Source organism: Hyperolius riggenbachi, chromosome 2 (assembly GCF_040937935.1).
Source record: "Hyperolius riggenbachi isolate aHypRig1 chromosome 2, aHypRig1.pri, whole genome shotgun sequence".
NCBI lineage: Eukaryota > Metazoa > Chordata > Amphibia > Anura > Hyperoliidae > Hyperolius > Hyperolius riggenbachi.
The window spans coordinates 145,311,462-145,326,350 of NC_090647.1; the positions used below are offsets into that span (position 1 = coordinate 145,311,462).

Here is a 14,889-nt window from a genome sequence, read left to right on the forward strand (position 1 = left end):
CCAGGGTGTAGAGACCAAGGACTTCACACCCAGTCTAGGCATTGTTGATATCTGTTATGACTTACTGCTTTCCTGATTATCCCTTTGATCTCTGATTCGGTACCTCGCATATCTGATATTCCGTTGCCAGACCCTGCTTGCCTTGGATACTGAATCAGCCTTCTGTCTTTGTACTTAATCTGTCCATGTGTTGCCGACCAGGCGTGCCCGACCCTTAAGAGATAGTTTCCAGATCAGATAGTGACATCCACCTTCAGGTGTCACTCACTCTCTGGTCCTTCCTATCTTCAGCCTGACTCCACCCCTTGGAGAGTCTCAGTCTGCTGGAAGGTTCCTGTGCCCTCAATAGCAGTATTCCTTTACTGCCTATGATCATCTGCTCAGCAGGTGCATTACTCAAAGTACTACTGTTACACCAAACACTCACATACCTATAGGTGTCCAGAGGTTTGCAATATATCTGTATTATCGGTGATTCTGCAGATCATCAATAATCAGGTATATATCTGCATTCTTGGTGATACTGCAGATCACCAATAATCAGATTCTCTCTGTGTGCTGACACCAATCGTTACAGAAGTGATTGGAAAACAGACCAGAAAAAAGATCGGAATCAGATCGGACCTGATAGAATTAATCGATTTGACCCATCTATTTAACAGGAAATTGCATGGTGTGTACCAGGCATTAGTCTTCCAACAACATTACCTGACTCAAATAGCTTACGTTGTTTAGAATAATTTAGTGGAATAGAAAGTGGAGAATAGACCACAGTCCTATCAAAAATATTGATTTGACCCATCTATCTGACGGGAAATTGCATGACTATTGCTAAAATCAGCAATATTCTACTTCTGAATTCCGATAGTAAAATACTGGTAATAGTTACCGATATTTTAGCTAAAAAAACCCTACTCTCACACAGGACCCTCCCTCTACCAATGCCTAACCCTAAGACCTCCCTGGCTGTGCCTAACCCTAAGACCCCTCCCCTGCTGGTGCCTAACCCTAAGACACCCCCCCAGTGGTGTCTAATCCTAAGACCTACCCCCAGTGGTTACTAAACTTAAGACTCTCCTTGGTGGCGCCTAACCCTAACCCCCAAAAAAACGTTTCCTCCCCCCTCTACTGCAAAGAAATGATTTGCAGCAAAGACTATAAATTAAGGTGCCTGGGGCGCCCGATAGCAGCCACTGCCATGCACCCAAATTTTCATTTCTTTGCTGCTAATTGTGGCTTTTATAGTAGGCACCTATGGCGGTGCCGTTTTTTTCTGAATGGGCTCCTATGCCCTTTTTACCTGCTTTGAATTGCATGGTGTGTACCAGGCAAAAAGGCTGTTCTGATCTAATGATCTGTACACATAAATGTTTTTGTATTTTTCTCAAAAGTGGTTATGTTGTGCACAGTTTATGACCAATCTCTATATTATTGTTTTGCTTTTATCCAAATGCAAATATAAAGGTAGAAAGGACCAGTGTGCAATCTAAGAAACCACCTTTCATGACAGTGACAGTTACACCTGTTCAGTTCAGCCATATGGGATGTATTGTACTATGCAAATGGGAGGGGGAGGAGAGGCAGAAAGTGCCTGGGGACAAAGCTATGTGCTGAAATCAACAAACCCAGCCTATTGCTTGCAGCCAAGGGAGCAAAATGGGGGATGCTTTCACATACAGAAAATTAACAACTAAAACAATCATGAACAATTGTTTTGGCTCTGAAAAGTTTGAGGTTTGTATTTTTTTTATAGTGAACCTGTGACGAAAATTTTAGCAAAAGTTAGATACCTCAGAACAGTGGCGTAACTGAGGAGCTTGGGGCCCCTAGTACGAGTTTAACATGGGGCCCCAAGCCCTCTATTAATATGAAGCCCCAAAACCTACCAAGGACAGTTTCAGTGTCAGAGTGGTGTAATACGAGTAAGGAAACAGTTAACCTCCCTAGCGTTCTGGACGAGCTAGGCTCGTCCAGAGACGCCGGAGGTCACCGCTCAGGCCCCGCTGGGCCGATTTGAATATTTTTTTTTTAAAACACGCAGCAAGCACTTTGCTTGCTGCGTGACTTACCCGATTGCCGCCGCCCGCCGCCACTACCCGCCGCGATGCAGGCCCCCCCCCAGGCCAGACCCCGTGCGCTGCCTGGCCAATCAGTGCCAGGCAGCGCTGAGGGGTGGATCGGGTCTTCCTGTGATGTCACGACGTTGATGACATCACGACGTGGGTCACCATGGCGACGGGGGAAGCGCTCCAGGAAATCCTGTTCAGAACGGGATTTCCGGACAGGCCATTGCGCCAGGCGGCGATCGGAGGGGTGGGAGGGATGCCGCAGGGAGGGGGGGAATCATGTAGCTAGTGCTAGGCTAGCTACATGAAAAAGAAAAAAAATATATGCAAAAAACGTTCCCGCTGCAGCAGGGCCGCGGGAATCAGAACGCCAGGCAGGTTAAGGATTATTACTATTCAATGCACATATAGAGGTGATTATTACCCGCATAGCACCAATGAAAAGCTGATAAGATGGATGAAGAAAGAGGGCCCCTAGTGGGGCCCTCTGGTCCAAGGGCCCCAGTGCGGTAGCAACTTCTGCACCCCCTATTGCTACGCCACTGCCTCAGAAGAGTGACATCTTGGGGTAGTCCTGAGGCTTCCCTCATTCTCTTCAGCCTCACCATTCCAGCGCTGGAACCCTCTGAACAGACTCAACAAGCCATGTGGAATATGTTCTTGAGGCTGTGCTCCCATCATTGTACAAGTGCAACCACATTGCTCAAGCCCAAGCATTGCCCACACCTGCGCAGTAGCATGGAGACGCCTGTGCATGGCTTCTTCCTACGTGTATGAGTGGCTCTGTGCTACAGCGCAAACCTGTGCTATACTCCTGTCTGCACAGTGTGGCTGCTGCACTGAAGAAGAGGGTCGCAGCGAGCATTGGTGGAGTGCAGGAGGATCGGAGAAATCTCTGGAAGAAAACTACAAAGCTCAATCGCAGAAAAACCGCACTGCAAAACCGCAATTATACTGCATTTATCCTTGCATTGGTGTTTTGCAGTATAAAAGAGCTCTAACAGCTTCTCATAGCCTAGAGTCTAATTTTTTTAACCAGTAGTTAGCTGAGTGTTGCATATCTATGGTCTCTTTACCGATTGTCACATCCTCAATCTATTCCACTAAAGATTGAAAAGGGGGCACTGTTTCAGCAAACATATCTGTTTCTGGGATTTTTTTTTTTAAATAGTATTGCCTGTCAAACATCTACTGGCATCATTACAGTCATATAGGTAACTGCATGGGTCTGGGCACTCCTCAGCTTATCCAGATTGTCCACTGGTTGTGGGAAAGGATGAGCAGACTTGATTTTCTAGGCTAATTGCTGTTGTTCTCTCCTGAGATATGCCAGTGTGCAGGAAGTCCTATTCTTCTTCACATGCAGGGAGGTTTGAGAATGCATATTTACAGTAGGATTTCTTATTCTTGCAGCTGTGAGGCCATGACATCTGACCATCATATAATGTTTGTGCAGATATTGTTATCTAAACCTTCAGATAGACAAAAGATTGATCTGTAGACTGTAGAGCTCAAAAGTCAATATTAGTCAGGTGCTGCCTTCAGTGATGAAAGCCTCATAGATGGTCGTGTTAAGTGCAGAAAATAGTGTCAGCAAATGTGAAAATTGCTTCCCCAAGGAGATGTCATGTCACTCTAGTATAGCGCAGTCATCCAGGAAACACCAGCTGCTAATAAAAAAGCATGAGATAATTGGCAAGTAGTAATATTGCAAATAACAGGTGTTTTTTTTCATACAAAATATCATTTTGTGCTTCTATACAGTAGAATCCCTTTATAGTAAACTCCTAGGGACCGGGTAAAGTATACTATAGTACTGTATCTTTATTCTTTATCAAAATGTATCTAAAGTATGAATGGGACAGGGCAGAAAATCTAGGCCATTTTGGGGTGGGGCAGGAGTGGTAATTGATCCAGGGCAGAATGGGCTTAAAGCAGACCTGAACTCAGAATAATAACCTTTTCAGAAAAACATTTCTTTGTTACAGCTGATACAAATCCTGCAATAAATCTGCACTGTTTCTACTTCCTGCTTATTATTATTATTATTATTATTATTATTATGGGCGATTTCAACAAGGCCAATCTTCGCCAGGAGATGCCACGCTACTACCAGCACGTGGAGTGTCCTACCAGGGGCGCGAACACTCTCGACCACTGCTACACAGCACTGAAGGATGCCTACAAGGCAGCCCCAGGGGCAGCTCTCGGCTCCTCTGACCACTGTGTCATCCACCTGATCCCCATCTACAAGAGACGCCTAGAATCTGCTAAACCGACTCTTAAATCCACCAAAGTATGGTCGGACGAGGCCAAGCTCCAACTCCAAGCCTGCTTTGATTGCACCGACTGGGAGTCCCTGGAAGCACCAAACATAGACGAGTGGGCAGACAACGTTGCCTCATACATCAACTTCTGTGAGGACTCTTGCGTACCAACCAAAGTCTTCAAGGTCTACCCGAACAACAAGCCATGGTTCACTAACAAGCTACGGCAACTGCGGAGGCGGAAGGAAATTGCACACAAGACCGGCAACCAGGAGGACTACAGGAAGGCGAGGAACGACCTTAATCGAGAACTGAGGGCTGCCAAAAGCGACTATGCTGAGAGGATGGAACAAAACCTGCGCTCAAATGACATTCGAGCTGTGTGGAAGGGTCTTAGGGCTGCCACCAACTACAAGCCCCCCCCCCACAACAAGCACCTCCCAGTCCGGAGCTAGCCGAAGAACTCAGCAAGTTCTACTGCAGGTTTGAGAGGCAGGAAGAACAAGTGGTCCATCTGGAACCGCCTGTTCCCCCCCCCCCTCCCCCCCCTCACCTCGAGGAAAACACCACAAGTCAAGTTCCTCCACTAGTAGTGAGCGAAGCTGATGTCCTGCTACTCTTGTCAAGGTTAAACACCAGGAAAGCGCCTGGACCGGACGGCGTGTCTCCAACCTGCTTGAAAACCTGCTCCAGGCAACTCGCTCCCGTCCTCTCTGCCATCTTCGCCAAATCACTAAGTGAAGGAAGAGTCCCCAGATGCTTAAAGAGGTCGACCATCATTCCTGTCCCTAAGAAACAGGGAGTCTCTGACATGAACAACTTCAGGCCGGTAGCCCTTACTTCCATCATAATGAAAACTCTAGAGCGAGTGGTCCTATCCAACCTCAAGATCTCAACTTTGCCCCTTCTAGACCCCCATCAGTTTGCGTATAGGGCAAACAGGTCCACTGACGACGCTATAAACATATGCCTGGAGTTCATTTATGACCACCTTGACAGACCAGACACGTATGCCAGAATACTACTCCTGGACTTTAGCTCGGCATTTAACACTATCTGTCCACGCATCCTACAAGAACTGGCCACACTTGGTGTACATCCAAGCCTACGCCGCTGGATCACGGACTTCCTCTCCAACAGGACCCAAACTGTCAGGCTAGGTGACATCCACTCACAAACCATGACCACGAACACAGGTGCCCCCCAAGGCTGCGTCTTGTCCCCACTGCTATTCTCCCTCTATACAAACAATTGCAGGTCCAAGGCAGCTTCAGTCAAGGTCATCAAGTTCGCCGACGACACCACCATTGTCGGTCTTGTCACCAAGGACAACATCCAGGAGTACTGTCAGCAGGTGGAAAGAATCTCCCAATGGTGCAAGGAGAACAGGCTGGTGCTCAACACTGCAAAAACTGTTGAGCTAATCATTGAATTCAGGAAATCCACTTCCAACCCACCACCAATTTACGTTGATGGTACGGAGGTGGCTAGAGTGCCTTGCGCCCGTCTCCTGGGCACTACCATCTCCAGCGACCTCAGCTGGAGGCCTAACATCACTGCCATCCAAAGAAAAGCCCAGCAGAGACTTTACTTCCTTCGTCAGCTAAGGAAGTTCGGCATGGCCCCGGAGATCTTGACCAGCTTCTACTCCGCCACCATCGAATCGATCGTCTGCTCTTCCATCCTGGTCTGGTACACCGGCGCAACCGCCAGCGACAGGCTCACACTTCAGAGGGTCATCAGGGCAGCGGAGAGGATCATTGGAGGACCTCTCCCCTCACTTGACCTCCTACACAAGAGAAGGTTGAGATCAAGGGCGCTGAAAATCGCTAACGATCCTGCTCACCTGGGCCACCTCTACTTCTGTCAGCTCCCACTAGGACGGAGACTTCGGGCCATCTCCACAAGGACGGCCAGACACAGTAACTCTTTCTTTCCCGCGGCCGTCAGCCTCCTTAATTCCCTCCACATACTCCCATCAGCACACAAAAACTGACAAAAAGTGTTGACAGGCCTTCCATGAGTACTGTAATGGGGGTAGATGCTGCTCTAGAATGTAACCAGGGGCGGACTGACCATTAGGGCACTCGGGCACGGACCGAGGGCCCGTGGTCAGGGGGGGCCCGCCACCCGCAAGAGAACCCTGAGCAGGAGGGGAGACAGCCAGTGAAGGAGGGCGATGGGCATAGCAGCGGAGAAGGGGGGAAGTTTCCCCCCCCTTCTCTCACCTTGGGGCCCCCCTTCCTGGCTCTCCCCTCCGTAATCTGCATAGTGCAAAGTAAACAGCTGGAAGCGGCTGACAGCGGGTGGAGATTTACCGCTGTTCAGCCATTGGAGGGATCGCTGATCTGTGTGCAGCTAGTGTGGGCTTGAGAAGCCCAGACTAGCGGCTCACAGATCAGCGCTCCCTCCGGTGGCTGAACAGCGGTAAGTTTCCGCCCGCTGTCAGCCGCTTCCAGCTGTTTGCACTTTGCAGATTACGGAGGGGAGAGCCAGGAAGGGGGGGCCCAAGGTGAGAGGGGGGGGGGGAGAAACTTCCCCCCTTCTCCGCTGCTATGCAAATCGCCCTCCTTCACTGGCTGTCTCCCCTCCTGAAGACACTACAAGCCTGGCTGCATATACTGGGGGCACTTACAGACCTGGCTATACTGGGGGCACCTATACACCTGGCTGCATATACTGGGGGCACCTATACACCTGACTACATATACTGGGGGCACTTATAGACCTAGCTACATATACTGGGGGCACCTATACACCTGGCTGCATATACTGGGGGCACCTATACACCTGGCTGCATATACTGGGGAGACCTATACACCTGGCTACATATACTGGCGGCACCTATACACCTGGTTGCATATACTGGGGAGACCTATATACCTGGCTATACTGGGGGCACCTATATACCTGACTGCATATACTGGGGAGACCTATACACCTGGCTACATATACTGGGGGCACCTATACACCTGGCTGCATATACTGGGGGCACCTATATACCTGGCTATACTGGGGGCACCTATATACCTGGCTGCATATACTGGGGAGACCTATACACCTGGCTATACTGGGGAGACCTATACACCTGGCTGCATATACTGGGGGCACCTATACACCTGGCTGCATATACTGGGGAGACCTATACACCTGACTACATATACTGGGGGCACTTATAGACCTAGCTACATATACTGGGGGCACCTATACACCTGGCTGCATATACTGGGGGCACCTATACACCTGGCTGCATATACTGGGGAGACCTATACACCTGGCTACATATACTGGGGGCACCTATACACCTGGCTGCATATACTGGGGGCACCTATATACCTGGCTGCATATACTGGGGGCACCTATATACCTGGCTGCATATACTGGGGGCACCTATACACCTGGCTGCATATACTGGGGAGACCTATACACCTGGCTGCATATACTGGGGCACCTATACACCTGGCTGCATATACTGGGGGCACTTATACACCTGACTACATATACTGGGGGCTCTTATAGACCTAGCTACATATACTGGGGGCACCTATAGACCTGGCTGTATATACTGGGGGCACCTATAGACCTGACTGTATATACTGGGGACACCTATAGACCTGGCTATACTGGGGACACCTATAGACCTGGCTATACTGGGGACACCTATACACCTGGCTACATATACTGGGGACACCTAAAGACCTGGCTATCTATACAGGAGACACCTATAGACCTGGCTATCTGTACTGGGGACACCTATAGGCCTGGCTACCTATTCTGGAGACACCTGTAGACCTGGCTACCTATACTGGGGAAACTTATAGACCTGGCTATCCTAACTGGGGACATCTATAGACCTGGCTATCTTAAATGGGGACATCTATAGACCTGGTTATCTATTCTGGGGACACCTGTAGATTAGGCTACTTATACTGGGGACACCTATAGACCTGGATACCTGCACTGGGAAAACCTATAGACCTGGATACTTCCACTGGGGATACCTTTTGACCTGGTTACCTATACTGGGGGCACCTATTTTGGGGGAACTGCTGCCAGATTAACTATTTTTGGGAAACTGCTGCTGCCAGATTAAGTGTACTTTGAGAAACAGCTGCCAGATTATGTGTATTTTTGGGGAACCGCTGCCAGATTGTGTATAATGGGGGAACTGCTGCTTCCAGATTCTGTGTATTTTGGGGGAACCACTGCTGCTACATGTATTTTTGGTGATCCGCTGCCAAATTATGTGTATTTGGGGGAACCGCTGCTGCCAGATAACGTCTATTTTGGGGGAACGACTGCCATATTATCTGTATTTTGGAGGAACCTCTGCCAAATTGCATGGATTTTTGGTGAAATGCTGTCAGATTACATGTATTTTGGGGGGAAACACTATGGCAGAGTTCAAACTTCCCCGGCAGACCTTTTACACCACTGCTAAGGTCATGTATATTTTGCCCCACCCATGACCACGCCTACATTCTGTTGCGTGACCACACCCATTTTTTGGCGCGCCACGCTACGCGCGGCGCAGGGGTTTTTGTCAGTGTACAATATAACATATTTACTGTTGTCAATAAATTATTATATCTTAGTCTGTAAAAATATAACGTGAAAGGTGGGAAACACTGGTATGGGGGCCCCATAATCTCCTATTGCCCGGGGGCCCCATGAGTTGTCAGTCCGCCCCTGAATGTAACACAATGTCAAGTGCAATACAATGTGAATGTAATTGCTTTCCTCTGTGTATAAATGCTCTAGCGTGTAACACAAATGTCAAGGGCAATATAATGTGAATGTAATTGCTTTCCTCTGTGTATAAGTGTAGTGTTAACTCTGTTCTGCTGTCCTACGCTACCTACTGTTGTCTCTCTTGAGCTATATGTACTGTGCCAAATCCAATTCCGGGCATGACCCAGTCATGCTTGGCGAAATAAATAATTCCTGATTCCTGATTTCATAGAAGCAGACATATTGTTAACATCTTGTGCTTTCAAATGAGCTTATCTATCTTATCTGTCAGCTGACACAGGGGAGCGATCAAATTACAACTTGTGATTAGTCACAGATATGGCTGAATTAGACTGGCTAAACTCTCTACATACATACAGGGTGCATTTCTCTATGTTTTCCTTCTGCCCTGTGCAAGAGTTCAGGACCACTTAAATAGCTCTCAGGGCCGAATTTGGAAAAATTCTGCCCCCAGCAGACTCACATGATGCCCCCCAGTATAATGTGTCCCCCAGGATAGGTATCTTGCCAGTAGTTGAAACAGAGGGTGTCCCTAGTACTTGTAATCAAATGTGTCCCCCAGTATCAATAGCCGGGGGAGCCCCCAGTATACGTAGCAAGAGAGGGTCTCCCTAGTATAAGTAGCCAGAGAGGGCAGCCATAGTATTGGTGGCAAGAGAGAGTGGCCTTAGTATAGGTAGCCAGAGAGCACATCCAGTACAGGTGGCCAGAGAGCCTTCCCCCATATAGCAGGTAGCAAGAGACTTTAGTATTAGTTAGGTAGAGAGTGTGCCCCTAATATAGGTACCCAGAGATGCCCCCCAGCATAGGTAGCAAGAGAGCCGTCAGTATAGCTAGCCAGAGAGTCCCCCAGCAGTAGCAAGAGAATGCCATTCCAGTATCGGTGGGCAGAAAGCCCCCCCCCCCCCCCAGAAATAGCAAGAGAGCCCTCCCTCACCCAGTATAGGCAGCCAGAGAGTCCACCAGTAGTAGCTAGTTAGCCCCCCAGAGGTAGTCTAATGCCTCATACTCACGAGGCACATTTGTGGCCTGTCGCTAGCACACGGGAGCGTGTGCGCGACAGGCCAGCGACAGCTTGTCGCATACACACGGCGGAGGGACCTGGCAACTAATGTGGCGGAAGCTGTCGCTGTTGCTCCTCCCCCCGCCGGAAGCCCAAGGTATTTACTGCTTGTTGCTGTCGCTAGTCCGCATACCCACACAGACTAACGACAGTTGCGGCGGAGTTGCGGCGGCGACTGTCGCCAGCGATTGACCACGTCAATCGTCTGGCGACATCAGCGACGAGCGACGGTTCGGGGTGCGCGCACGTGCAACATCGCATATTCACGGGCGACCTGTCGCCGCAACACGTGTAGCCCGTGAGTATGGGCCAAAAGAGTCGTAGGCAGAGATCTCCCCCCTCCATGAAGAGGGGTTAGGGATAGCTTGGTCATCATTCCTCACTTAACCCAGGTGTCATGGACAGGAAGCACAGGAACTCTGTATTTGGTAAAATAAACAGCTGAGGATGAGGAGTGCAGCTGTGAGAGTGTGAAAACCTTTGTTACTGTTTTGCTTGGGGGTGGAAGCACCAACAAAGACTGCAGTGGGGGAGGTGTTAATGGAATATTCCAAGGAGTGGAAGTAACTGTCAGGTAATGCAGGCCATTCATGCTTGCTAAAAAAAAGTGCCACAATAGTGCCAACTGCATATTTTGCATATATTGCAATGATGATGGCCAAAACAGCTTGACACAGCTGCCTTACAGGGAACCCGAATTGAGAGGCATATTGAGGTAGACATACAGTATGTACTTAATTTTAAACAATACCAGTTGCCTGGCTGTCCTTCTGATCCTCTGCCACTTAGTGCCGGTTTCCACTAGCCAGTATGCGTTTTGCAGGATGCGCATTGGCACTTGAAATGATGCGAGCACGCCTCCAGATCACATAGCCATGCCATGTGCAGCTAGGGATTCCAGTGAGTATTGCAGAAATCCTTTTAGGAAGCATTCAAGGCTAGCAATTCTGGTCTCTGCTATCTCTGACTAATTAAAATGGCAAAGCGTTTGCATATTGCATTCACCCACCAGAATATGCAGGATCTAAACTATCCACCTGCGCTTCCTGCAGGAGTTGGCCCACGCATTATACATTGCATCTCAACAGGTGTTCCGAGTGTAGGCCTCCTTGTACCCCCAAGAAATGAAGGGTAGCGCAGACACCCCCACAAGGCATCCATTGCCCGGGAGCGCTGCAACTGCCCCTCAGGGAGGAGGGAGCGAGAGAACATGGCCAGTACAAGGAAAGAACTGTACCACCTAAATCACCGGTAAAGGTCTGGCTGTAAGTCTTTGACAGTGTCATCACCCCAATCCTACTCTACGGAAGTGAAAAATGGGGCCTCATAACTACCCAGAGCAATAAAAATGGGAATTTGGCACAACAGAAATTCATTCAGCTTGCAGTCCTTGAGTTTGACACCTGTGGTCTAAGGCTTTGGACCCACTAGCAGGATTTTTAAAAAAAATTGCATCCCTCAAGTGGGATCACACACATAACATAACATTAGCAGAACCTTTATCAAATCACAAGCGCTCAGGAAAGCACTGCTAGTGGGTCCCAGGCCTCCTGGTGCATTTACTTTACCCCAGACAGTTGAACCTGTGATGTCCAAAGAACTCCACTTCTAACATATCTGCCCATAAATATTTAGGAGGAGTGCAATTTAGTAGAGACTAGACTTATGGCCCATACTCACGAGGGACAATTGTCGCCGCAACACGCGGGGCGCGCGTGTTGCGGCGACAGGTCGCCCGTGAGTATAGGCCGCGCGCACACCGAACTGTCGCCCGGAACGGGCGCGCACCCCGAACTGTCGACCGTCGCTGAAGTCGCCAGGCGATTGAAATGTTCAATCGCCTGGCGACAGTCGCTGCCGCAGCTGTCGCTAGTCCGCGTGAGTACGCGGACTAGCGACAGCAACCTCCATTGAGGTACGCAGAGCTTTCGGCGGGGGGAGGAGGAACGTCGGCGACAGCTTCCGTCGCGCCGCTGGTCCCTCTTCCGCGTGTGTATGCGGAGGGACCTGGCGAGGAGCTGTCGCCGGCCTGTCGCCCACACGCTCACGTGTGCTGGCGACAGGCCACTTTTATCGCCCGTGAGTATGGGCCATTAGACAAAGGGGGTACACTAAGAGACAGTTGGAGGTGGGATGCTAGAAAGGTACCAGAAGACCACGTTCAGATTTATTGAAAACCAGAGTTTGGAATGGGGCTGAGGAGGATCAGGTAACTTTTGTTACCGGCTACAGCCTGGAGTTCAATAAGATTACTGATATTGTCAAAAAGTACATTCCAGTGCTGCACCCGGACACAAAACTTAAAACAATCCTGGACAGAGGCTGTCGTTTTTCTGCCAGAAGGGCCCGAACTTTAGGGTCCATTCTCTCACCCAGTCTTTTTCGGTCTCCTTCCATCTCTCACACTCCTACGTGGTTGGCCACAGTGGGTTCTTACCCCTGTGGTTTTTCCAAATGTAAATATTGTCAGTGTCACAAAAGGGGCAACTCAATATTCTCTTTTGTACACAACAAGAGTTTCCCCATCAAACAATATGTAAACAGCAATACTAAATGTACAATTTATGTCATATCTTGTTTGACATGTCCTATCCAATATGTGGGGTGCACCACTCGCCACTTGAGAGCGCGTATAGCGGAACATTATTGTGGTACCAATTGGAACACTTTCCGTAAGTCCGCTGTTTCAAAACATTTTGAAATTGTGCATAGGGGTGATTTGTCCTCTTTTAGTTTTCAGGGGGTGGAGCGGGTGGTTTGTCCAATCAGAGGGTGTGATATTTAAAGATTGTTGTTAAAACGTGAAGCTTTTTGGATTCACAGATTGGGCACTCACACACCACAGGGTCTAAATAAAAAGTGGGATTTAAGCTTGGTTTACACATACTGAGAGATTGTTCACCTTTTCAATTGCAATAAGTGTCATGCCCATTAATTAGATTGTATTGTTTGTTATTGGTGTTTTTCTCTTTCCTGCTCACATATAATGTAAAATTCAGTGGTAACATTTTTACATCTTTTTATATGCTATTTTCAATGTTATTATAGTATTTCTGTATTGGATTTACTGAGGATGTATATCCCTTTAAGGAGTAGTTTGTATGTCTCCGGGGGTGGAGTTTTCTCCTTCCTGGCTCCATATAAATTCCTGCTTAGACAGGTTCACTTTTAACTTCGATTAAGGGCAGATGGTAGGCCCGATACGCGTGAGTTGATCCTGTGATTTTATTGCACCGTCTGTGGATTTTTCTAATAAATTTATTAGCCTTTTTACTTCAACCTGCTCTGGTGTGTGGATCCTTTTTTTGTTCATTTATCTCAAAAAGCTAGTCACAAATTCAAAACAACTTTTCTACTCTTTCTCTGTAGCTCACCAACACTGAAATAACTAGAAAAGGCTTTAGCTGCAATTTTTAAGTTCCCATGCTCTAAAATCATGGGACAAGGTGAAGTATGTATTTTACTGTTTGAAATGGTCAGCTATGCAGTAGCCCACTAGGCTTGGTGTATGTGTTTATATACTATACTAGAAAACATGAATTACTCAGTAATTTGTTGGGAACAGATAATAATAGAGCTGTGACACTGGATGTTGCAAGCGAGGATGGTACAGCAGTGAGCGACATAGCGGGGATGATGGGAAAATGAGGATTAGCTGGTTCCAAGGACAGAGCCGTCTTAAGACTGCTACCAGCTGGAGAGAGATCTACTAGCTTCCAGCATGAGAATTCACAGCCACTGAAAGGTAGGAAATATTACAAATATTTCACATTTATTCAGCTTTAGGAAAGCAAACTTTTGTTTTTCATTACAACTCAATGACATCCACTGAACTAATAAATGTCTTCATTCAGTGACATGGCTTGTATAGCACTCATGTGACATTTTTTTAACAGGCCTCCATATTTTCCACGTTGTTTTACTGATTGCAAGCTCTTCTGTACAGGGGATTTCTATGCTGATGTGTGAAGGATGCAGTGATGTTGTTTTATGTGTGTACATTGTTTCAGTTGGCATTGTGTATTGTTTTGTATCTGAGATATTAAGCAAGTCTGCATGTGTACAGGGATATCACATCACAAGAGATTTTATGGACTTTAATTGCATCATAAAACCATCAGATTTTGAAGGAAGTAAAAGTATATTACCAATAGCAAGCAATGAGAAACGATACTAGAAAACTAATAGGTAGAAATTGATATGTTGATCTCACTTATGAACACTTTTGAACTCGTCTGGTTTTGGTAACTAAGGTCTAAGTGAACACAGCAAATACCTTAAATGTGAACATTATGATGTTTATTTCCATAGAAACACAATCCACACACAGTATTATAAAGAGGCATAAACTGACACCTTACATCCTGCTAGGAGTAGCTGTAAAATATAATGTGAATCAATAGGAACAATTGTGTCCTTTTTGTATTCTATGTTACTTTGTTTATTGGTTAATTAGTTCATTGTTTATTATGCTGCGTACACACTTGCGATAACTATCGTTTGTAAGGAACGATAGTTACCAGATGAACGATATTGGAAAGATTGGAATGCAACGATGGGATGCAGCGATCATCATACACATTGTAACGATCGTTCTCGCAGAAAAGAACGATCAGAAGGAAATGTTGCGTACATATTTATTAAAAATTAAAAAAAAAAACACTAACATGGAGTTACAATAGATAAAAATATATGATTGTTAACTTGAAAACAAAGCTTCATTGAAATGAGCAATGTAACA

At 47.3% G+C, this 14,889-nt stretch overlaps 1 protein-coding gene across 2 annotated transcripts in view; it reads left to right on the forward strand.

Moving 5' to 3' along the window:
- LOC137545887 (protein LBH-like) overlaps nucleotides 1–14,889 on the forward strand; it is a 50,359-nt gene that overhangs the window by 8,094 nt on the left and 27,376 nt on the right. The window contains exon 1 of one of the 2 annotated variants that reach the window (XM_068267641.1): nucleotides 13,792–13,893. The exons of the other annotated variant lie outside the window; for it this stretch is intronic. The gene's annotated coding sequence lies outside the window, so the exon portion shown is untranslated. Of the gene's footprint in view, nucleotides 1–13,791; nucleotides 13,894–14,889 lie in introns of those variants that run through there. 2 annotated transcript variants of the gene reach the window in all.